The following is a 25,295-nucleotide window of genomic DNA, read 5'->3' as shown; positions in this document are numbered from 1 at the left end:
ATCTGTTCAAATGTTTGGAATGATAAGGTCCCCTACAGCCATTACATTTCTGTGTTTGGGCTGAAGTGTATTTGTTGCCATGGTTATGACCTTGAGTTCATTGTGATGTTTATAAAAAGATTACAGATCCTCTTCTTGTCATGGTATGTAAATCCTTTCCCAATAATGCTGCTTCAATTTAATAGTAATGAGAGGTTGTTGGGCTATTTTGAAGTAACACATACATTTGTACTGAATTTTTCCTTTGAAGAGTCCACATTGTACCCCAAAATCGTCAAAAGATAACAATGAAAATGGGAATGTAGTTTAGACAAAGGAAGACTTCATAAGATAAATCATTTTGGCCTCCTACCTGTGATATTGCGCCATGATTCAGGAACATTGCAACATTCCCATACGTCATCCTGTGGTTATTCCCCTTTCTGTAGTTTTCATTTTGAGACATTTTGATGATGTGCAAAATACATTTCAGGGATTAACTCAATATTTGACAGAGGTAATTCTGCTCACATGCACCTCATATTATTGTCACATATAACTAGCTGATATATGTATACACATAATATCTATAAATATTATGCTTTCTTAAGTTTCATAATTGTGTTAGTCGTTAGATTATTAGGTCTATTTATGAGACTAGCATGTGTTTCCGGAAAGTTGAAATTGTGAACTTTGAAACATAATTCTGAAGAATAGTTGATAGAATGTTCCAGGCTAATATTTTGTGGTTTCAAGGTCTTTAGTTGCAAGGTAGTAAGGATCATTATTGAGTTTCCAAACACATAAAAAACAATTGATTTTCGTTTGGTTTTCTTTTCCGGATAGCGTAGGAAAGCAAACTTGGAAAATGTAAGTAGTTAGAGTGCACAAAGTGTACAATTTTGTTATCCTTTTACATTTTAGTAAATTTATCAAAAAATGTATTATGTACCTTTAGTACTAAATCAAATTAATCTAAGCTTATAGAACAACATTTAAAAAGAATGTTCATAGAATCAGAGGGTACAATTAGAGGTATAAAAGTATATAGATCTCTTGATAATAGTTGAAAGAACCCTGGAAAAAATATTTGTTTTGCAAAAAAAGTATATATTATACTGCTCTTTGAATGTCAGTTATGATACAAAAGAAGAATATATAAATGTAATTGCATAACATATGATTAATCTATAGTCTTTCTCCTTAGCATTGGAATACTTGAATGTTGAAAACTTGACTTGATAAAATCCATACTGCATGTGAAATCCCTTGCCCATCAATAACTGGGATGTTAACCTTGGCAAAGTATATTAACTTTAATAGAGAAATAAATTCATTGCACAGTTCTGACAAATATGTACAAGAACTTGTTCAACATGGAAACTTGTTTTGATACAGAATACGGAAGTTGGCTCTATACCTAAACTCTGCACAGCTTGGGCGCAACAAACATTTTGACTAACTGCCTTCTTTGGTCATTCTTTCACTACTATGCCATGGGTTGTGGTTTTAAGTCAACTACTCCATGAACAGATCCGGCAGTTTATTATCTTTTCTTTTCTCTTTTATGAGAGATGATATAAAGTTGAGTTTTTTTGAGTGGCTCTATGTCATCCTTACTTTACTATAGATAGTTAAAGAAGGGAGTTGGGAATCCCACCTCCCTGGTTAAAGATAAACTTGAGTTCTGGTAAATATAGGAAAAAAAATCTCACAGATTCCAGCGAAACTTACACTGAAGTTCAAGATTACAAATAAATGACATGTGGGAAACTATTTAGGTAGAAAATGTATAGTGGCTGAGTAATGAGCATAGAAAGATGAGGAAATCCTGGTAAGTAGGCCCGACACCATGTACTTAACACAGATCACAATGTGCAAATGGTGTCATAATAATTTTGTGTGCATTTTTTAAATATTTCACTGGCTCAAAAGACCAATCTACTGCAGGATAAACAGTCCAGAATAAATCATAGCAATTTTCTCACAAAATACAATTCCCATATACCAGAGCTCAAGATGAGCTTTAAAAGTTTATACCTGTATGACAAAGCTATTGGCAGATGCAAACCCTGATATACTTCATACCCATATTTGTATTACATGTAGAAAACCTCCTGCAGTGTATGGATCATTTCTGAATGGAAGGAATGTGGAATAAAAGAAACTTTTGTGATATTTTCTATGGTTCACTGCTCTTAGCACACTAAAAAAAATTGCATCTTTTGAGGGTATTTGCACAATTTGAGTTACCATGCGCATAGAATTCACATGCCGTTGTTAACACTGACGCTTTATTGAAATGTAAGCACAATGTATGGGGCTTCTTAGCAACCTTCAAAAGTGCTTTATTTCTGTGATACTACTATCGTAGACAAGTTTTTCAGTGAGATAATCTGCTCAATTTGGTCGTGCTAGTATTACAAAGGAAATGGAAGTGTGTGACCACAACTTAGATTTGGTACACAGTAGTTACCACAAGTCCTGGTGTACACATGAGAGTGTTAAATCAGTGTTCACATCATTACCACACTGGTGACACACTAGTCACAGAGAGTAAATGCACCACAATAGTTAACATTGTTGTAGGGAGGAAACTGTTCACATTATACATATTAATATGAGATGTACATGTAAGATGATAATAGAACTATGATTTTCATAACACAGACTATTTTTCTTTTGACACACTGGTCTAAGAGGAAAGCAAAGTGTGTATATACCACAGTGTTGATTGTTTCCACACTAGACACACTGTGGTCAGAGAGGGAATAAAAAAATGTGTACACACCACATTGTGAGCATTTTTATAGTGTCAATTATTTCCACTCTGGACACACTGGTCTAAGAGGTAAGCAAAGTGTGTATATACCACAGTGTTGATTATTTTTCCGTACCAGACACACTGTGGTCAGAGAGGGAATAAAAAAATGTGTACACACCACATTGTGAGCATTTTTATAGTGTCAATTATTTCCACTCTAGACACACTGGTCTAAGAGGTAAGCAAAGTGTGTATATACCACAGTGTTGATTATTTCCATACCAGACACACTGTGGTCAGAGAGAGAATCAAAATGGATATACAACACAGTGTGAACACTTCTATAGTGTTGATTATCTCTACTCTTGGCACACTGGTCTAGGCGGGAATCAAAATGTTTTCATACCACACTGTGAACACTTACACAGTGTTGATTATTTCCACACTAAACACACTGTGGTCAGAGAGGGAATCAAATGTTTACAAATAACAGTGTGAACACTTGGATAATAATGATAATAGTGAACGTTTATAAATCGACACTCCTGGCGCAGTTGTGAGAAAATTGTATTATTGCATAGGACTATCAAGTAATTCAAAAAAGAAAGTAAAATACACATGAATTTAAGTTTAGCATATTTCAGGACATGACTTTGCAATAATAGAATTACAACATCCTTTTTAACATAAAAGCAAGGTTACATAGGCTGAATAGGATACAGGTTTGAATTGAAACACATATGAGATACTGTTGTTAATATCCAATACAAAGCATATTACAGTAATGAAAGTTATATAAGGGTAGTACAGAGGTGCCAACCAGTACGATATAATCGTATTTAGTACGGTAATAAGAGTGGAATACGATAATACGATATCACCTCTTAAAATACGATTTTAAACAACATTTAAAAAAATAATTTTTTTTAATTTTTTTTTTATTTAATATTTTTTTAAATACCCATAAAAACCATGGAATCGCATTAAAACATGAACAAGTAAACCCCCGCAGCCCCAACAAAAACTTTGCTTTACAATTTTCTTTTAAAATTTTAATGAAAGAGCAAACATTTTACTGGCCTGGGGCCAACCGGCCATTGGTAGTGTCAAGTTTTCGTGAAAATCTGATTTTTTAGGATACTCAGTCTGTTTTTTTGTGTCAAGAGGTTGGCATCTCTGGTAGTACAATGTAAGACATAATTAAACAAGCTAACATGTTGAGAACAGGTATGTTTTTAAGAGAGATTTGAACTGTGAGTAGAAGTTCTCATTTCGGAGGTGAAGAGGGAGTGTGTTCCACAGTTCAGGGCCAGAACTTGAAAGTGATTGTCTTCCCCAGGAGTGTCAAGACCCCTGGATGCAAAGAAGTAAATGTGTGCAGAGCTTAGTCGTGGTTCGTAGAAGTGTACTAGGTCTTGTATGTATGTATGTACCACAATGTGAACACTTACACAGTGTTGATTATGTCCACCCTGGGCGCACTGGTCTGAGTGGGATTCAAATTGTGTACAAACCACAGTGGGAACACTTACATAGTATTGATGATTTCCATACTGGACACACTGTGATCTGAGTGGGAATCAATTGTGTACAAACCACAGTGTGAACACTTACACACTGTGGTCTGAGTGTGAACACTTACAGAGTGTTGATTATTTCCACCCTTGCCACACTTTTCTAGGAGGGAATCAAAATGTGTATAAACCACAGTGTGAACTCTTACACATTGTGGTTTGAATGTAAACACTTACTGAGTGTTGATTATTTCCATCCTTGACACACTTGTCTAGGAGGGAATAAAAAAAATGTACTAACAAAAGTGTGAGCACTTACATAGTGTTGATTATTTCCATACTAAACACACTGTGGTCTGAGAAAGAATCAAAATGTGTGTGCACCACAGTTTGGCCACTTTTAGAGTGTTGATTATTTCCACAATGCACACAATGTGGGAATCAAAATGTGTACACACCACAGTGCAAACACTTTTATAGTGTTGATTATTTCCACACTGGAGACACTGTGGTCACTGAGGGAATCACAATGTGTACACACCACAGTGTGAGCACTTTTAGAGTGTTGATTATTTCCACACTGCACACAATGTGGGAATCAAAAGGTGTACACACCACAGTGCAAACACTTTTATAGTGTTGATTATTTCCACACTGGAGACACTGTGGTCACTGAGGGAATCACAATGTGTACACACCACAGTGTGAGCACTTTTATAATGCTGATTACCTGTATTTTCAAACTATGTGGTCTCAGTGGGAATTGTTGGAAATGGTGCGTTCACAGTCTCACAAATAATTTCATCATCGATATACCACAGTTGGACCTCAGAGAAGGTATGGAACATCGGTGGCTTTATCGTGTTGGTTTGTGAGCTCTCTGTCTCCTTGCACCAACTCTGACACAAAAATGGGTGTAATAACCACTGTGATATTACGCTGTATTATTATTTGGTTGGGCTTGTATGCATTGAACATACATGATCAGGATATAATAATAATAATAATAATATTCTGCTCTTGACATAATCACATTATAATATAACATCTGTATGCGCTTTCAAAAGGCCTTTGGATATTTGGATATACCCCAAATATAAATGCATATTAGTCAACCAAGTCAGGTCCTTTACAACCAGATTTTTGTTTAAAGGCACAACTATTCACATGCAAAATCTGGCAAGGTACCTCTAATTATTCCAGAATTGTGATTTAATTAATAAAAATTAGTCTCTTTTATAAAAGCTTCCACCATCTTCCCAGGTGTCAATTAATTTTCTAGGCGAGCAAATTCATGTTCCCACTCTATTTGTGGTATATTTTTAATAGGAATATATTTTCTTTTCAAGTCCAGACATTTGATTTAATATTTCTTCAAAATTCACAAATGTATATCTATATGTATATATATCTTGCTTCTTCATAAATGTTAGAGGTTTTATCTGGGATAAAAAATATAGTCATAATCAGGAGCGTAGTTTAAAAAGTTTAAAGCTGAATAAGCAGAAGAGATGTGATGAGAAAGTTTTTATAACTATTTACTTGTGAGAAGTATGTACTGGTACTGTAAATAATTTTGCTCAAAGCAGTTGTTGTAGAGAGCTAAAATACTTGACCTGGATTTGTGAAATTATGCAATAGAGTACCGAAGCTGTGATGTCATAAAAATCTATTTTTAGAATTTCTCAATTTTTTCTTCATATTCCAAAAGAACATCAAAAATAATGTCCAAATGTCGAAAACCAATAGAATATGTTAAGTATTGGCTGAGATATGACCATCTGAATAAATATACTCCCCATAGGAACTCAGTGTTATATGCTCTGGCTCATAATGGTTAGGAGCCAGAGCATTTAACACCGAGTTCCTATAGGACATATATTCATTCAGATGGTCATATCTCAGCCAATACTTAACATATTCTATTGGTTTTCGACATTTGGACATTATTTTTGATGTTCTTTTGGAATATGAAGAAAAAATTGAGAAATTCTAAAAATAGATTTTTGATGACGTCACACTTCACCACTCTATATGCCTAGTTTGTGTACAATATACTATATGAAATATACGTTCAATATAGTGCGCCCAAAATACACTTTCAAGTTTACATGCATATTTCTCAATGTCCTGTATGAAAGTAAATGACGTATTATGCACTGAAAGTAATATCAATCTAAATGACGCTCAATGTAATTAAAGGTACCGTTGAGATACTTCAGGTTTGTAATCCATTAGTTCAAATTATTGCAAAATGACGATAAAGATGTAAAATTACGATTAGTAAGTGACATAATTCTCAAAAAGTATGATTTGTAGAAATAATAGAATTAATAATGATTAGATAATATTAATAATAATAATAATTATAGTGATAATAACAAGATAATAACATTAGTTACAATAATAATAATAGTGATAAAAATAATCATAATGATAATAATTATGATAATATTAATGATAATACTACTAATAACAATATTGATAATGTGTAAAAATGATTATAATAAGTGCCTTTACCTAGTAGCTATAAGTCTATAAGAATTGTCAATAATGTGATCACTTTAATTTTGAAACATATGCTTGTATTAAACTTGGCTTACCGGTTCTCCCCCCACCTCCCACCTCCCACTCTTTTCAAGAATTCAGATCCCAAACATGTGTGGATGATGCACTAGTCTAGCTGATTTAAAGGCTGTTGAAAGACCTTACTTTAAATGTTAAAGAGGTACATTAACAGGTGTAGATAAAGCCTTAGACTATCAAATAAATGCATGAAAATTAATAATAAATATTTACCTTAAATCTGTTACCTTGGCTGTTGAAAGACCTTACTTTGAATGTGAAAGAGGTATATTAACAGGTGTAGATAAAGCCTTAGACTATCAAATAAATGCATGAAAATTAATAATAAATATTTACTTTAAATCTGTGACCTTGGCTGTTGAAAGACCTTGGTTTGAATGTGAAAGAGGTTTTTTAACAGGTGTAGATAAGTTTTATTTGACTATCAAATAAATGCATGAAAATTAATAATAAATACTTTAAATTAAATCTGTGACCTTGGTTTGAATGTGAAAGAGGTTTGTTAACAGGTGTAGATAAGTTTCATTTGACTATCATAAATAGCATGAAAATTAAATATAAATACTTTCTTAAAATCTGTGACCTTGAATGTTGGAAGACCTTGGTTTGAATGTGAAAGAGGTATATTAACAGGTGGAGATAAAGCCTTAAAATTAATAATAAATACTTTCTTAAAATCTGTGACCTTGAATGTTGGAAGACCTTGGTTTGAATGTGAAAGAGGTTTATTAACAGGTGTAGATAAGTTTTATAGACTATCAAATAAATGCATGAAAATTAATTATAAAAACTTGCTTTAAATCTGTGACCTTGGCTGTTGATAGGCCTTGGTTTGAATGTGAAAGAGGCTTATTAACAGATGTAGATATAGTCTAAGGCGATCAAATAAATGCATGATAATTAATAATAACATACCCTTTCTTTAAATCCATGATTTTGGATTTGACCTTGACCCCCAACGGAGATACTCTTACATTATGCTGTCAATAATGGAGGTGAATTCTAAATTGAAATTCTCATTCATATTCTTCTCTTTTAAGACCCAATTTGATATGATTAAAAGTCTCCTGGTATTATATTTGTCACAGATATATTCTAAAATGTATAAAATAATAGTTGTATGTTTAGTATATTACTTGTGTTACATGCACGAGAGAAACTAGACCACTTTTGTTCAGCTTGTTTTGGCAAATGAATTTTTTATTGAATATGTTAACTTTGCCATACCGGTAAATATAATGTCTGTACAAATGCCATATCTTCAGTGTTATTTCACAATTACAAATATTGTTTTTTCTTCTTTTTTCCACTCAAATTTATCATTAAAATTCTATAACACCTCTTAATTAAAATTATAAGTGACTGTTTATCCTAGTGTTAAGTACCTCCAATTTATCCAGAGTATGTGAATGTATTCTTAATTATAAGATATATAAGAGAATAATAGTACCCTCAAATGACTGATTAATACTGCTTGCTATGACAACATATCCATCCAGGCACCGTTTAGAAACTTATTGCATTTGTAAAAGAAAACCTATATTTATTTCAGTGTTCACTTATTAGGCTAATACCTATCAAAGGAAATGCAAGCATGTATACAATATATATGCAATTGCTATACATGTATATGTATATGCAATTTTCGGTACAGTATTTATTGTAGGCCTATGTGATGTACGGCAACAGTAAGATAAAATTAAGTGGTCTGTATATACATTGTTCATCAGTTTTGATAGAAGAATGTATATTGTGTATGTTGATAAAGTTGTTATGATATTGGGAAAATATAGACACATGAAAGGTCAGTTGGGAACACAGACAGAAGCTGACACGTTGCACACAAATAAAGTTTGATTTGGTAGACAAATCATGATTGAATAGAAGTGGGGACTGAATCGAAGGTCCAAAGTCCACATATTTTTTTTCTGTGGGTGTGGGTGTGTATTGTACTTCCTGATAAAAGCACTATTAACTTCCTCTGGTTTAATCAAACACAGAAGCCTTCCTGTGCATGTCACACACTCACACAGACTCAATACTGAATGTAGCCTTGATGCATACACACTCCGGCGGTACTATAGAAAAAAGATAAAAAGACAGAGATATAAAAAAAAACACAGTGGTGGCATTTAATTTTCATGTGCAGTCAAGCTCGGCGTTCTATTGTAGTGCTGAATAGAATACTTTTCTTCAGTTTCTGTCTTCTAGCATAAGTTGGAGGTTTGTATCGTTTGGTGATAAACGAAACAACCCGTGAGTTTTGATCATTATGTTTGTGCAGTATAGAGGAGATGTATGATTCTCTCACATGCTACACGCGGAGCATGGACCCAGTCGTTGAGAACTAGCTAGAACAACTCGTCTCGTGTGTGCTTATTCTGCAGTTTCACTTTTTGTGTAGGTGGTATTATGGATAAATGTTTAGAAATGTTAAAGGGCCGTACACAGAGAATTTGTTTGAATCGTGATCCATTCATTGTATAGTGCCATTTCTTTTCTATTTTTACTTTGTTGCTTTCCCTTGCAGTGTTCAACGGGATAACAAACCTTCGCTTGTATGGACTGATGCCACATTGACCAGGTAATTTTCCTCATGCTTCGATACTCTGATTCATTTTGCATGTTAAGGTGAGTCAAACATAGTCACCCTGTACTTTTATTACGTACTCACGAATAGTTGACTCGCTCTTTTTCTGGATAGTTTAAAGCAAGATATTTGGTTGTGCTATGTCAGGATATGTCTCGTGTATAAACTATGAATTGTCCAAAGTTGTACTAACATGCAATGTTTGCCTCTAATAATACTGATAATACAATATACCATATCCATTTATATACACAGCTATACTACAGCTGTGAAAGTTACTCTGCATATATATATATATATATACTCTACTGTTCTTTTCAAAGAATCCTATTTATTTCATTTGGTGTAACCAAGCTACCATTATAAGGTGCTCAAGAATTCAAGCAATTTCTTCCTCCCAGGTGCCCCATGCATTTACTGCACCTGGGTTTAGAGTGGCAAATGTAAAGCAATGTCTTAATTATCAAAGGTCATTAGTGCTGTGACAGGGATTTCAAACCATGTGCTTTGTGATTCAGTCTTCTGACTTATTCACAAGATCGTGATGCCTCTACAGTATGGAAATATAATGAGTGTCAGATTTTTTAAATCCTTTAAAGCTGAAAGCAAAAATATAAAAGGAACTCTTTGGAAATAAATATATCTAATGATATATGACATTCACTTGAAGGAAATACATTTTCTATGGAAACTCAAACAAAGGCTAGCCACCACAAAGGAGATAATTCTTTTTAAATAATGAATTCAGTCGTGTTTAAATACAATGGTGTCATTTTTCAATGACTCAGTAATTTCTAAGAAGTGTTATTATAATTAGATACAAGTTGCACATCCTGGTTTGTATAATTGCCTGTTCTGAACTACATGTGTGCGAGTGAGTGCACATCCGGCTACCACAACTTATCCTTTGGTTTAGCTTTGTCTATCATATCTGACTTCAAAATATGATTTTGATATCAGATTTTAATTAATATAAATAATTACCATGTGGTATTAATTATATATCAATTAGAAGTGCAAGATTAATCTTCACTTTTTGTATGTTGATTTAGAAACATGAATATGAAAGCTCACAGTTGTACAACATGAAAAACAACTTTGCAAGGACCACATTTGAAACCGATACATGGTAGATAAACAGAAAGCTGTACAAGGAAATAACGACTATTTAAAACAAGGAATTAATCATATATATATATATATATATATATATATATATATATATATATGTAAGTGTAGTTGATTTGAAATAGGCATGAACTTTATATGATATTGATATTCAAAAAATAGAAAGGGCATAAGAAATTGAAAAATGCCAGAGTGTAATGATACTGTTAGAAGTAGTCTACCCTAATAATGAGTTATTTAAAGAATAAGTCACAATAGTAAAGTAAGAGGTCTACATATCCACTTTGGAATCTTGATCCATTCCTTTATCAAGAGGAAAAGGTGCTTGTATTTGAAATCATTTTGGGTTTTTATCAACCACAAGTACATATTCAAGATTATAATCATTTCTTTTAGACATGAAAGAAATGATCAGTATATTTAAAAAAAGAGTTTTTATTCTTTTATCTGTTTTGTAATTTTCTCTGCATAGGTAAATGAATGGGTAAGAATTTGGCTGGAATATATTAATCTTTTCACCGCAATTTGAATGTAACATGAGATTTTTTGTCTAGAATTTACTTTTGATCAATGTTATTATTGTTGCAATACAAATCATATTTCTTTCATTAAAAAACAATGCATCTGGCAGCTTGTAGAAACTGATCTGATGGACTAAAAAATTGATTGCTACTTTGATGAGATTTGATATCTGAAGAGAAAGGATTCTAGAAATCATACTTACAGGACCACTACATGACTACAGGTAAGAGCCTAATTACTATTAATCCCTCTCAAACAAAATTGTACAAACAAATTCTCTTTCTTCATTTATTACCCTCACAAGGATATTCCAAATAGTATCAAATACTAACTCCTATGAGTGGGTCCAGGGGAGGGACATGGTGGCTGTGTGTTCCAGTCTAGAATACCTTCACAAAGCATGTAGTGTACAAAAAAATAATTTCTAATCCTCCCACACCTCCAGGAAATTTGCTCAAATTTGCTCATACTTACCAAAATGCACCCAGCAAATACAATGAGAAGTTTCAGACTGGTCCCCCACCCCATACGAATTGTGGATTGCTGTTATCCCCTCCCCACTGTCCTTTAGATTAAATTGTTATACCACCTTCAATACTGCTTTCAATCACAGCTTTATGAGATAAAAACGGTATACCTCCGCATTGATTTTGTAAAGTAAGCCAGGGCATGTAATATGCACAAACATCATATGAACAGTTGGAAAACCTGTTCTGTTTATAATTTATAGGTGTATCACAGAGATGCCAACTCTTGGAAAACAGAAATAGGGAGGATTTGTAACCGACACCAAATAATGTGCGCGTAGCGCATATCTCGAGCGCGTAGCGCCCGACCCATGCGGCCGGGGTCCAGGGCCGCCTTAGGGCCCTGGAAGCTCTAGGGTTCTAGATGCTCTCTGGTGCAATCTAAGCCTTATTTTTGGAGCATTTTACATGTGTATTTAGTTAAATAATTCCCACTTTTAAACAAAAATAACATACAAATTGTACATAATGCATGATGAATTCCTTTCAGACTTCCGAAGACACGGGTACTTGATACTGTATTCGGTCTTATACTTCTGAGACCATTTCTAGGTCTTCTTTTGCTGATTTTCCGCCATTTGGATTCTGTGTCAATATTCACGCATTGGTTACGGCAATCCATATGCTGAAACAATCTTTCGCTACTCTTAATTTGTCTTTTAACATAGTGGAATTACTACATGCGAAAGTTAGCAGACGATATTTCCCATTCAATTTACAGATATATATACTGATAAGCGCCCCCCCCCCCCCCCCCCCCCCCCAAAAAAAAAAAAAAAAAAAAAAAAAAAAAGAAATTATTAAAAAAAAAAAAAAAAAAAAAAAAAAAAAAAAAAATTAAATAAATCGGGAGGATAAGGATGGCGATCGTAAGGTCGGGAGTTGGGGTGAATTATCGGGAGCCTCCCGATGAAATCGGGAGGGTTGGCATCTCTGGTATCAGTGCAAGTGTTGGAAATATTGATCATGCAGACATGTTTCTTTGAAATCTTTTTCATTAGTTACCTTGCTCTTACTATCAGTTGAATAAATCAATAAATCAATGAGAAAAGCAAGCAAACAATCAACAGGTGCATTATTCAGTTATCATATCATCAGTTCCCATGTCCCCCTTTTGTAACCTTGTAAGAGTAGGCTATAATGATTCTGGTTCTGGTTCTGGTGGACTACTGCATCAACTCCTCAGCTGGGATGTAACATGCAGGCGCCGTCGACTGAGCATACCGGTATTACCTATACTAAATGATCTGTGGTTGGAACAGGTGCGTCATATATACTTATGACTGTATCTCGTAGAGATTAGAACGTATTTCTTCAGTATATAAGCAGACTGTAGCATTATATCTGATTGCATACTGATTGCATATGTTTTTATTATGTTAATGCAACCATATTCAAAAATTGTGTTTGGTTCACTTGCAGGTGTACTGCTAAAGCTGGTGAATACCGGTATCTGGTAAGTATGACTGGTGATGCTAAAGTTACATTTATATGAGGATGGGTTATGCAAGGTTATGCGAGAATTTGTAAATCACTTTCCGGTCAAGTTTTGTCAATAGTGAAGCTCTGTGAAGAAAAAAATTGTGTTATTATGAGCCTAGGATTTTACTACCAGCTTTGTTACCATGGCGACACCAGTACCTTATAAATTATTTCACGCAGTAGCCATGAAATAAACCATTAAAGTCATCCTCAAAATATCAAAAATGAAGTTTATAAATCAATAAAAAATGTAAGAGTCCTAATGATTTGAGATGAGATGTAAATGTCATATTGCAACATAATGACACAAACTGCAATGTTTAAGATTCAAGATTCAAGTTTAGTTTCTATTGGTGTTACACTGGTATTATCAATGTGTCTTTAGTATTTTCATCGCATTAAAAAAAAATACCAACAATGTTTATTTATCACATTAAAATCTACTTCATTTTATGCTGATGAATATATATATTATAAAAAAAAAGAAATACCATAAACTTATTTGTTCTTTGGTTTTTGAAGGCAAAACAATAAATTCAGGTCTGTCTGCACATAATCAGTCATTAGAAGCTTTGGCAAGAATCAATCTGGTAAGTATTGCCATCAAGGAGAGGGACTACAATGAGGTATATGAAGTGAAAGTGTTATCATATGTAGATAATTTCATTTCTTGATTTAAAACACTGTTAAAGGTAGAAGTGAAAGAAGAATTGCCTAAATAGAGAAAGATATTTAGCTACTTGGCAACTAGATGAATTTTAATATTAATATCTTGGCTCAAAAGTAATTGTTTGGATGAGAAAATTTCTCCTGTGTTTCAGGAAGTATCCATTATTTTGTTTGATATTGAGGAATTGAGATGTAAGTTGATCAGCAATATTTTAAGGATATTTTGAAATGAAATGTAAAAAAAGCATGATTACTAAGAGAGTAACCCTGTGGAACACCACCAACCATGTAGAGAAAGCAAGGTGTGGTGCCTGCGAGAAAATAGTGACTACAAGAAACCACAACCCATGGATCTGGAGGCTAGAATGATGATGAAGATATCAGGACATAATAAAAAAATACCTAGAACTTTTGGAGAGAGAGAAAGAAAGGAGGGACTCTTGGCAAGCATCCTTTGTGAGAATGGGCCAGATGGAAGCAGGTTACCATGGCAGCCAAGATGGAGGAGCTTGTGAGGACCATTGGCTGGAAGGGTGCACTGCTCCGCAAGAAGCTTGCTAACCTGGAGATGAAGACCTAGAATCGAATGTTGGTCTCAAGATCACAGTCTTCATTATATCCTCACATTTAATGTATCAAAACTCTATTTGGTAGATAATACATGCAGATGCAGCTGTTGGTATCCATGTAGTGTTTGTGAGAACTTGTAACTCTTTACATTCCTTGTCTTAGACTCATAATGATGTACTGGCATAATGCACATGTGTGTTTGAATAAAAACTTTACTTTTAAATTGTAAATATATTCATATGCATAGCCATCATTTGTGTATTGTTTTCATCCTAACTTTGTAGTAAAGTAGAAAAGTTTTCATAACTTTCATAAATTTTCAACATATTTTTAGTCCTTACATGTGTTTCAAACTATTTTTGTTTTGACAAATAAAGTCTCTTTTTTCATTTTGTTGAGTCTCTTTGAGTCGTATGTTATTTTACCAAGTTTTTATCTTTATAAGATTCCCTATGACTTCCAGGTAAGATTGGAAAAATGTAGGGTATGAGAAATTTTTCATTTTCATAATTATTGATGCTATAGATGAAACTTTCCTAAGTTTGACATAAATGAGTAGGTTAGAGCTCATGAATCTTGTTCAGAATTTTGAAGGTATTTTTCAAGATAAGGCAGTGCGAGTACAAAAATGCAACTCAGAAATCTCAAGTGCACTAGTTTCATATTCCGATTAAAATCATTTAGGCTGTACTTCAAGGATGGAAGGAGGCTATTTCAATCATTTTAAAATCGGTTAAAAAAATGTAGGCACTATAATTCGTCGAATGACACCATATGTGTTCATGCATCTTACTTACTTTCCTACCACGCCTACCAGTAAAAAATAAAAAAAGGTAATAAAATAACCCGACAAGTCTCGTTTATTATCCGATCATGACTTGATAACCTGCTTGCAGTGCATATTCACTAATGCACTTGCAAACATGAATTATTTGTATAATGATTTTTTCATTGCTTGCGCTGTGCTGCTTCAATTTTGTAAGTTGTCCATTTATTACCTAGCTAGGCAAAACTTACTGGTACAACTGTGATTTAAGCTCATTAACACGAGCCAATGTGTGTTTGAATTAGAGTGTAAGGTACATGTACTGGATTAGAGTGGCAGAATGATTAGCATTGAAATACAGTTTGTAACGACCAGTTTAAGGACAAATATGAGGGCAAATAGGTTTACAATAGGTCTTACATGTATGGAATAGGAATGCACAGATGTGTAGTGCTCTCTAAAAGACCACATGAAATCTAGGCTACAATTCTCTCTTTTCTTGAACTTGTGAACATCCCCCCCCCCCTTCCCCTGTGTAGGAACTGTACTGATTTCTGTGTATGTCGCTGACTGTTGACAATTTATAAGAATATTTTAAAGATTTGTTTTAAAAGGGAATATGGGTTACGTAGGCCAAGGTAAATATCAAACCAAATCTGATATACTCTGAACTTTAGACTTATCTGCTATATGTAAAAGATTAAAGGTAAGGGGTCCAAGAGTCCATGAATTATATCTTGAGTGTTTGTTTTATATCATTTTTATCGCTTTGCCATTAAACATTGCTGCTTTGATAGGAAGTATGGTATAATCACAGGTAATCCGATTGTGCTGCCTTGTGCGTGGCCATTAATATCATGTGATGTTATATCAACAGGCAACAAAGATTGGACTTTGCCATATGCTGATTGTGCTTATCATAAAAGATATTATAAAGTAACCGAGATATGGAACCAATGCTTGCTTTATGCTGATTGGACACAAACTGGTAAAGACATACAAGTAATATTTTTACATGTTGTGACTTGCATTCTGCTGGTGAATTCTGGAAGTGTCGAAAATGTTGTCAATTTAGCTTTTTTTTGGCCATGTGAGCATACTTTCCCCCTGTATTAAACCAGATGAAACCGGTATGAAGGGGCCATGTAGAGAGCATTGGAAGGAAATTCATTCCCATGATACAGTGGCCTAGGAAATCCGGTATAACACAGGTGTGACCTTTTGACCCATTTCCTGTTTTCGTACGCAATGTACAGAATGATAAGGAATAAGGATGTTCTCATACATTGCATGAGCGGTTGATACATGTATATGTATATCCTTTTTGAGCTAGCGGGTTGGGCTATATTGTGCAGACAAATCTTGACCCTTAAATGTATTGTGTCTTAATAATAATACCTCGTAGGCTCATACCTTTTTGAAAGTTAAATTTCAGGTAAGTACCAGAAAGAGATCATTTAACAAGTGGTGAATAAAGTACTAAAGATCAACCACAATTGTGGAAATTCGATGTTGTAACTATGGCATCACTATGAAAAAATAACCTTCTATTTGATTTGGACAAGTATTTAAAACTACATGCTTTACCCATACCCTTGTAGAATTTTTAATGAAACATTAATTGATTTCCATGTTTCTTGATGGAAAACCGGCTTCATCAGGAAAAGGGAAATTTGTAAACAATTGGAGAACAGCTGATATACACCATGAGGTTTATTGATTTTGCCATCAGGTATTGGATTTTTATCAAAACAATTTCATTTTTGTTGGTGAATGTACTTTTGAATAACACAAGAGGAAAAAGGAAATTGAATGTTCATTGCTATCAAGAATTAAATCGTAGATATCCTCATGAATCCATGAGTGACTTCAACGGAATTCTGTTAGATTTTTTGTTAAAGATAATCTTGATCTACCTAACATTTTTGTAAACATTTTTTTCTTCATAATTATATACTTTCAGTATTTAAATTCATAAAATAGATTTAAGATGTAGGATTGTGCAGGAAAAAAATCAAAACACTCTTGATATAGTATTTAGAACAGATGGGTGGTAGTTTAGTAAAGAAAATTATAAACTGGCCAAAAAACTTGTTGCATGTATCCCGCTAGTGGGAATTTATTTCAGCTGACATCTGTTGCATGTTTGTTTATGTGAAATTTATCTTCAATGTGTTACTATCTTACTTAGATCTACTTAGTTGTTATCTCATAACAAATAATATGTAACAACATGTAAGATCAACCACAAAACCTGTATCTTTTAGCTGGTAAACCATCATCAATAAATGACATCTGGATGTTGTATTGTGTGCTAATGTAGATGGATAAATTTAACAACATTCTAAATTTACTGAAAACCCTCTTTTTTTTTGTATGTACATAATTGTGCTTTATTTGATTAAATAGGAAATATTTAATAAATTCCTGGAATTAATGATAAGTTTTTAAAACTGCCGTACCTCAATTCAATAAAATTAATAGAGCTTTTTACTCGAAAAAATAGAAAATGCATCAGACAGTGTCTTCTTAAATTAATGAGAAGCTTTCATATATGAATATCAATTCAATTTAGAATTCATTGAGCTTTTGTGAAGGAAATTATAGAAGGCATTTGTAAAATGTTTGCCCTGTCACTATTTCATTAGTTTATATATAAATACATAATTCTTCTGGAGTGCACTTACCATTCTAAAATCTCTCATGTCTCTGAATGCCCATATTTTAGTTTCAGATTCCAACTGTTACCAGTGTATACAGAGATTCAGTGTTTTTGAGTTTTTGTTTGCTGTGTGCTTGCATACATACGTGTGTTGTAATTGGTTTATTTTACTACCAGTGGAATTTCTAAAATTTTGGCACGCATGCTGTCAATTTTTGTTCTTTTATATGCATGGTGTAGAATTCAATCATTTTGACAGGGGAAAATTCAGGTATAAATTGTACATCATGAAAGCATCGTTATATTTGGAAACAACAGATGTGTGAATTGGTTCCCACGCCTAATTCCTTTTGTTCGCAGTGTGCATTCAAAAAGACTAATTTGTCACGCACTACCAGGAAGAGGACTTGTTATTTTGCAAAGCCTCTCAGGCTGCATTCGCTCATGTATGTATTATTAAACAGTTAATCTTGTAAAGTGCTTCACGTGATGATATGCTTCATAAACGACAATGAATTACTTTTTGTCCTCAGCATTGGTGTTTGTCGAATAGACCCTTTGTATTAGAATCCTGTGTGTTGAGTTTTAACTGAGAGACATTTGAAAACAGGTTTATGTGTAGATTGACGTTATTAGTATAATTTCATTTGAAATTCAGAAGTTTAGATCAAGTAGTGAACATAACAAAAAAATGTGAATAATGTTGCACTTTCAGACGTCAGTTGATATGATGAAGACATGACTCTAGTCTTTTTGGCTCTACATTTATCATTCTATTAATTTAAAAACGTTTTCATAAACCAAAATTACTTCATCTAATTGCTGTATTATAATTTTAAGTCCTTGGAAGGAAATGATCCTATAGATTGCATGCGTCCTTCCAAAATAAGTAGCATATATATTGAGTGAGTGAAATTGCTTGGGTTGCTGAGCCTTTGTCTTACAGTCTTCTGACTATAATCACACTTTTCAGTGGTTTTTTTTAGAACGTGGTAAAGGTAAAAATGATTTGTTAGGTTTCTCTCTTTATAAAAAAGACTTGTCAAATTTCTAGAATATCTGTGCATTCATTCTTATTTCTACAGCATCAATATCATTCATCTCATCAATTGTTTTTGGTAGATATAATTGAGAATTTCTGCAAAATAAAAGTGCATAGATTTTGCAGATACGTTGCAACACTTTTGTTAAAGATATCGTGTACCAAGAGATTTTGGGGGGTAAAGAATAGCATTACTTTTGTAGATTTTATAACTTATTCAGTGTTAAATATGAATGAAGAAATATTGTTGGGGGGGGGGGTAAATGGTTAGATGCTTTAGAAATGAGAATAATGAATTTGACTTATGAGGTCATATTGCCTCCCCAAAAAATGCCTTCAATATGACTCTTTAGAAATTCACAAATAAAAGATAAGCAATGATCCATTCAGGGTTTGTCAGTAAAAAACTGTCTGCATCAATCTATGAAGGGGTCTATGGAAACTTCATGGGCTATTGCATGCATTGTATTTATTGTGAAATATTAATGCCGAACAAATCACCCATTCATTTGTTTTTCTTTTGTAAAAAAAATTTAGGAGGTACGCTTTGATTTGTACGTTTCCTGATGACTGACTTAACAAAATGAGAACCAAAATGCATTGGTTCGATCGATTGGTTGGCTTTGAAAATTGAGATTTACATTTACAAACAGTTTGAAATAAATGCTTATGATTCATATTCATTTAAATGTAAGATCTTTCTGAAACGGATAACAGATGAAGATATATATTACATTTCATGTATTAACTTTATGTGTTTGTGCGTTTCTTGTGCGTCATCTTCATTGTTAGATATGAATGAAAAAATATTGTTGGGGGGGGGGTAAATGGTTAGATGCTTTAGAAATGAGAATAATGAATTTGACTTATGACGTCATATTGCCTCCCCAAAAATGCCTTCAATATGGCTCTTTAGAAATTCACAAATAAAAGATAAGCAATGATCCATTCAGGGTTTGTCAGTAAAAAACTGTCTGCATCAATCTATGACGGGGTCTATGGAAACTTCATGGGCTATTGCATGCGTTGTATTTATTGTGAAATATTAATGCCGAACAAATCACCCATTCATTTGTTTTTCTTTTGTAATAACAATTTAGGAGGTACGCTTTGATTTGTGCGTTTCCTGATGACCGACTAAACAAAATGAGAACCAAAATGCATTGGTTCGATCGATTTGTTGGCTTTGAAAATTGAGATTTACATTTACAAACAGTTTGAAATAAATGCTTATTGATTCATATTCTTTTAAATGTAAGATCTTTCTGAGACGGATAACAGATGAAGATATATATTACATTTCATGTATTAACTTTATGTGTTTGTGCGTTTCTTGTGCGTCATCATCATTGAATGTGAAATGACAGCTTTTTAACTAATTGTATTTTATAGATTCATGCAAAACTTACCACATGGTTTTCCATCCATTGCCTTTTTTTTTGGGGGGGGGGGTTCACTTAAAGATTGTGAGAAATATTTGATTTTACTATCATTGGAGAAAGTTGTTAATCTGTACGTGCAGCATTCTTTCTGAAAATGTATTCAGTTTGCCAACTGGTTGTTTTGATAAGCTACTGAAATTGTATTTTCTCTATTTTGTGGTTACCAAACCAAATCATATTGGAAGGCAGTCATTTCTTTGTGGTATCGCGCAGCAGAATTGCTTTTTCATTGTCAGTTTTTGTTTACAAAGAGAAGAAAAGCATTTGTACATGTTCCGCCCCCACAACACCCTGGGAGATTCATTGGAGCATTTGAACAGGTCACAAAAACACAATAACATGATGGCGAAAAAAAAGAAATGATTCATAAGAACAATAGTGTTTATGCATTCAGGCATATATTTTATTCTTTAGAGAAGTCAGGAATAAAAGAGAAGTCAGGAATAAAAGAGAAGTGATGAATAGGTTTGGATTTAACCTGCCAAATTACTGAATACACACACATACATCCAGGTATTGGGTGGGATGATTACTCATACATGCCTTGCACCCCCCCCCCCTTCCTCTCCATCCAACCTCTTATGAAAATGATGCGGTTACCATGGTTTCATTTAGGAGGAGGATCACGCTCTTTGTGTGTCGTGGAGTGAAGTGTCGCAGGCAACGTGTCAGGATGTGATTAGCGATCAGGTTCCCCAGCCCATGTCCATTATAGAAATGTATATTGAAACGTTGGCTTAATTTCATTTTTATTCCGTATTGTGAGCATCAGCTCTTTCCCTGCATGATGGCTTTGGCTAGGGGAGTAGCTTTACTGCTCGTGCAAGAATGGTTTATACAAAGTAGACTATAGTGAGCATGACTAAACACATCATGATGTCTCATCCATACATCCATGTTATTGATTTTATGCCCTTCACCATGAGTATTCTTCTCATTGCGAAGGTGAGTACATTCATACATGTATTCACTGATGTTCTATAAGTGCCGGTTGCTTTTTGTAGCTGTTTTTGTTGCTGGTCGTTCACATATGGCTTCTAATGTGGTATTTATGGCAGTTGACCTTCCGCTTATTGATGGAATTTCATTTTGGTTGTATCCTATTCTGTGGTATATGTAAATCCGCAACTTTGGTACCAACTGTAGTACAATGCATTCTTTCTTAGAAGTTAAAACTGCATCCGACCCCTATAACCCTTGCCTTCTCAAACAAGTCAGAGACTTGTGGTTTATAGTACATTGTGTTGAATGAATATGTAGGAATAACTCTTTTTTACACAGAGGAAAGGGAAGATGTTCGTAAAGGCAAGGATTTCTGTCATCGTTGTTTTCATAGCTTTGTTTCCCTTTTCGTCAGCTCATGTTGACGTGTTTTTGGCAGTCATTGCTCTCCACTCTTCAGTATATATTTTTTCACTGTAGCATGACCAGATGACAACACTCCGCATGTTCAGTAAAATAGTAAAGTCATCAAAAAAATAACCCTAATTTGAACCCATTCAAGTGACTGTCAAAAGCCCAAACCCAAACTCGATTTCTCTTGTCCATCATGTTGATCTGAATTTCTATTCATACATATGTTGCATGTGTTGTTTTATATTATGACTAGAGGAATGGTGTCAGCCTGGCAGTGACTTTTTTTGTATTTTCAGTGGTATCGTGTAGGTAAAACTTTGTTTAATTTGTTTCATCAGCCATTTTGTAGATTGAGATGAGGCAGTATGCATGTTGATGATAATTTTTTCCCGGGCACGCACCATAGCGGTTGATGACGCGGGCATAATTTGTGGTTATTTTTATGTTTTTTTCAACCTCTTTTGCATCTGTTGAAGTATAGTGTGATCTGTGGTCAATTTAAATGACAATTTTGTTGATTTGAAAAGAATGTCTCTGTATTCATTGTCTATTACATATGCAGTTTTTAGCCGGATGCTTAACAAATATTTTTTGGCCAGATGTTCAAAAAATATCATCGGTCAAGGCCATTTTTTTTTTGAAGGATATCCTTTTTTATCTTTGTGCTCCAGACGGCCGAATAATTTAATGATAATTTTTTTTTTCTTCTCAAATTGGACAAAAAATGTCAAGCATATCTGTTCTGCTAGACAAATATATTTCCCTTCTACAACAGTTTTCTTAATTCAGATTTCTTTATTGTGAGATCAATGAAGGGAAATAGAGCAGTATTATGTGTGAATTGATAGATCTCAATAGTGATGTAATTACAATTAACAAGCCAGCTGCATTACCTTAGCACTTCTATAAAACCAGCATTCACCATTAATCTTGACAATTTTTTTTAAAGTTAATCATTCATTAGGCTTGTTACCCATTTGTATGGAAGATCCAGGAAATCTAATTTATTACTGTTTCAACCAACACTTCTACCATTGCACTGATCATACGTTCCAAAACTTTCCTCAAATGGCATGCAAAATATACTGTAATTTATACAATACAAAATATGCATGCACTCACAACACCCACAAGCATACACCCACACATACACATACCCACTCACTCACTCACTCATTCTCAAACCTACATAACCACGATCTAATGCTGGTGAATTAATTGCATTTTGGACAATTGCATTATGTTCCCTGGCTAATGCTTTGCAGCTTTCCACAAGGATATACGTCATGCTAAAAAAGAGAGAAATAATACGCATCCATCTATTATTGATGACTCATATTTGAACTCAAAATAAAATAGCAATTATATTGATTGCTACGCTCCTTACTGAATTTCAATATTCAAACTAATTGATTAGGAAATTGTATGAATGCATCAGAGAGCAAGCATACTAAGCGGCTGGTAGTAAAGTGTAAACCTGCAACTTTGCTATTGTTATATCAGTCGCAATGGGATGAGCAGTTAACTTAATTGCTTAGCTGAATGCCATCCAGGTAATGAGTTATCAGACTCTTTCTTGCTTTTCCATTGGTAATCGGTGGAGGAAAATTGGTATGATTGTCCCAACCTTGATTGTCCCGACCTTGACAGCCCTTACAAAAATATATATATATATATATATATATATATTACTACCATGATACAGACTGTACTACCATGGCTCTATATTTGTGATATACCGTAATAATTGTAATGGTACTACGATGGTAGTACCATGGTAAATGTACCATAGCCAAAATACAGTGTACCATGGAATTTTTTTATAAGGGTGATATATGTGTAGAATAAGACATAACATCAGACCTCACCCCATTTTTTAGTAATTAAAGAGCGAAATCAATAACATGTATTTTATAATCTAATGTATGGTAATATGTTGATAAAGAAACAAAACGCTTCATCCAAGTATTGGTTGTATAAAAGTATATATGCTGACGTGTATCTCTAAATCCAAGTTAGATTTAAAAGATGAAAATCAAATATGAAGGCAACCTATGGAGAGAATTGTATGAGATGACCAATCCTTGATCCCAAAACAGAATTTTCTGCTTTCTTTGAGCATTTAAATACCCTTACGATAGTGAACCACCAACTAACGCAACCTAAATAAACTTGCCATTGTACTGTACATTTATTCATCATTGAAACGGTGCACTGTACCTCAGATAGAACCATGGTTTCATATCCATTTCAATTATGTTGAGCAGGAGACCACTAGAATGACTGCATATGACTAATCAATTCTGATTGCATTGGCGTAGATACAAACCGCTCTCGTTACACAAATTGCCTTTAGCACATCAACTTCATGATTATGGAAGTGCCATACACGTATAGAATTCTGTACCTGTTGTAGGAGCATTAGAGCATGATGATAACGACCACCCGGCCCCTACTTCTATGAGTACCCACGAGTGCAATTGTCTGATCACTTGTTACACTTTAACTGTTGATGTTATACCATCACAGGGGACATTTTAAGGTGTGTGAAAGAAATTTATCTGTAGCTTGCCTGAATGTGGTAAGATTTAGTTGTGACGCTATACTGCTTCATGCTCGAGTAACTTGAATGTAAGAAGGCATTGTTAGTTTAGTTTGATGGTTTTCAATTCTTTACACAAAACCAAAGGAACGTGTATTGTTGCACACCAACGCTAAGCTATACATGATTGGTTTTGCTGAAAGAATTTAAAGGGGAGTAGGAAAGACTCACACAAGTAGTATTTGGTTTTTAGATCCACAGATGCATAATTTGTGTTTAACCAGCATTGTTACAACTGAGCTTTGTATGTGTATCTGTTTGTTTTTACTTTCTATACTTCCCTGTTTTTGGTACACTTATAGTAAGTAAGTATGTTGCTGTGAAATAACTTTATATATGTATGTATGAAACTTTGTTCATTGGTTAAATAATATGCTTGTTATTTTGACTGATTATTTTGTCCATGTAGGAAGAGGTGTATATCCTCCCATTCCGATCATTGAGGGGTGAGGGGTCATAAGTCTTCTGATTTACAAGAGATATCATGAATTTTGACTTGTATTTCATGTTCCCTGCACAGGAAATGGTTTGGTATGAGTACCGGTACATGTATTTGAAAAGATGCCCCATTAAAGGAGTAGGTTGAAAATGTATTATACACTTTCCCCCATTTTAAAGGCAAATATGTGTGGTTAAACTTCAAACAATACTTCCTGATGTAAATATGTGTGTTTCTCCATATATTAGCTTTTTAAAGAATGCTTGTGATTTCTAAAATGAATGAGGATAGGAGATACAATAGTATTAAAATCTGTAAGTTCAGTTATTTAGAATTTATTCCCCCGTTATGATGAGAATGTGTGATCATTATTGAGCACCTTTCTCATACAGTAATCATGAGAGCTATAAACATTATTACCATTAGATATGACTTTTAATTCATCTTTGTTTTGTAGACTTGTATTTGCATATATGTGTGTGTGTGTTTTCTCACTTAGTTGATCTGCACATACTTTATGCCAGAGCATTATGCAGTTGTAATTATACATTTGACAGGGCTAAGTTTTGAGTTCCTGTTGATTCTGCTATATTATTTAATATTGATGATGTCATGATCTTGCACACATTATTGTATTGTCGTTCCAATTCAAAAA

At 33.8% G+C, this 25,295-nt stretch overlaps 1 protein-coding gene across 6 annotated transcripts in view; it reads left to right on the top strand.

Moving 5' to 3' along the window:
- Positions 1 to 25,295, top strand: part of LOC105443635 — a 55,782-nt gene that overhangs the window by 12,355 nt on the left and 18,132 nt on the right. Inside the window, exons 1-5 of one of the 6 annotated variants that reach the window (XM_030976028.1) lie at positions 8,727 to 9,066; positions 9,374 to 9,427; positions 11,193 to 11,306; positions 13,033 to 13,066; positions 13,615 to 13,682. The gene's annotated coding sequence lies outside the window, so the exon portion shown is untranslated. Of the gene's footprint in view, positions 1 to 8,726; positions 9,244 to 9,373; positions 9,475 to 11,192; positions 11,307 to 13,032; positions 13,067 to 13,614; positions 13,683 to 24,367; positions 24,507 to 25,295 lie in introns of those variants that run through there. The other 5 variants (XM_030976026.1, XM_030976029.1, XM_030976027.1 and 2 more) reach the window with 5 other exon arrangements.

Source organism: Strongylocentrotus purpuratus, unplaced genomic scaffold (assembly GCF_000002235.5).
Source record: "Strongylocentrotus purpuratus isolate Spur 01 unplaced genomic scaffold, Spur_5.0 spur5_scaffold_8, whole genome shotgun sequence".
Classification (NCBI taxonomy): Eukaryota; Metazoa; Echinodermata; class Echinoidea; order Camarodonta; family Strongylocentrotidae; genus Strongylocentrotus; species Strongylocentrotus purpuratus.
The sequence above is the reverse complement of the archived record's forward strand: the minus strand, read 5'-3'. Positions and strand labels throughout refer to the sequence as shown.